The 671-nt window shown below is 51.4% G+C and overlaps 1 protein-coding gene across 1 annotated transcript in view; it reads left to right on the top strand.

Annotated features, from left to right (window-relative positions):
- LOC103252352 (myosin-14) overlaps positions 1-671 on the top strand; it is a gene marked incomplete at its 3' end in the record, with an annotated part of 57958 nt that overhangs the window by 1811 nt on the left and 55476 nt on the right. The gene's annotated exons all lie outside the window — the stretch shown is intronic.

Here is a 671-nt window from a genome sequence, read left to right as displayed (position 1 = left end):
CCAGCCACCGCAGCCTCAACCTGCTGGGCTCCGGTGATCCTTCCGCCTCAGCTTTCCGAGTAGCTGGAACTACAGGCGTGCGCTACCATGCCCGGCTAGTTTTTTATTTATTGTAGAGATGAGGTCTCTCCAAGTGGCCCAGGCGGGTCTCAAACCCGCAGGCTCAGGCAATCCACTCACCTCAGCCTCCCAAAGGCACGGGATTACAGGCTGAGCCACCGAGCCCGGCTTAAGATAAATTCAAGCATCTATTGCTTCCAAATGAGAAAGCAATTGTTACAAATACTTAGTTCTGGCAGAGAGGAAAGGGAAATAAGGAACATCTAGAAGAAAATACACCAAAATGTCAACTTCTGAGAGGCGAGGCTATGGGGATTTGAATCTCTCCTTCTGGGTGGGTGTGTGTGTTTCCCAGGCTGGTCTCAACCTCCTGGGCTCAAGCAATCCTCCCATCTTGGCCTCCGAAAGTACTGGGGGATTACACGTGTGGGTCACTGTGCCTAGCCTCGACAGACTTTTTATTTGATTTTTTAAACTTTTTTCCCTCTTTTTCACAATTTTTTTTTTTGAGTCGGAGTCTCACTCTGTTGCCCAGGCTGGAATGCAGTGGCACGCTCACGGCCACCACAGCCCTGACCTGCTGGGCTCAGGTGATCCTCCTGCCTCAGGCC

The sequence above is a fragment of the Carlito syrichta genome, unplaced genomic scaffold (genome assembly GCF_000164805.1).
Source record: "Carlito syrichta isolate Samal-C Ts95f unplaced genomic scaffold, Tarsius_syrichta-2.0.1 Scaffold155075, whole genome shotgun sequence".
In the NCBI taxonomy this organism is placed as follows: domain Eukaryota; kingdom Metazoa; phylum Chordata; class Mammalia; order Primates; family Tarsiidae; genus Carlito; species Carlito syrichta.
Note: the sequence above shows the minus strand (reverse complement) of the source record. Positions and strands in the feature narration are given on the sequence as shown.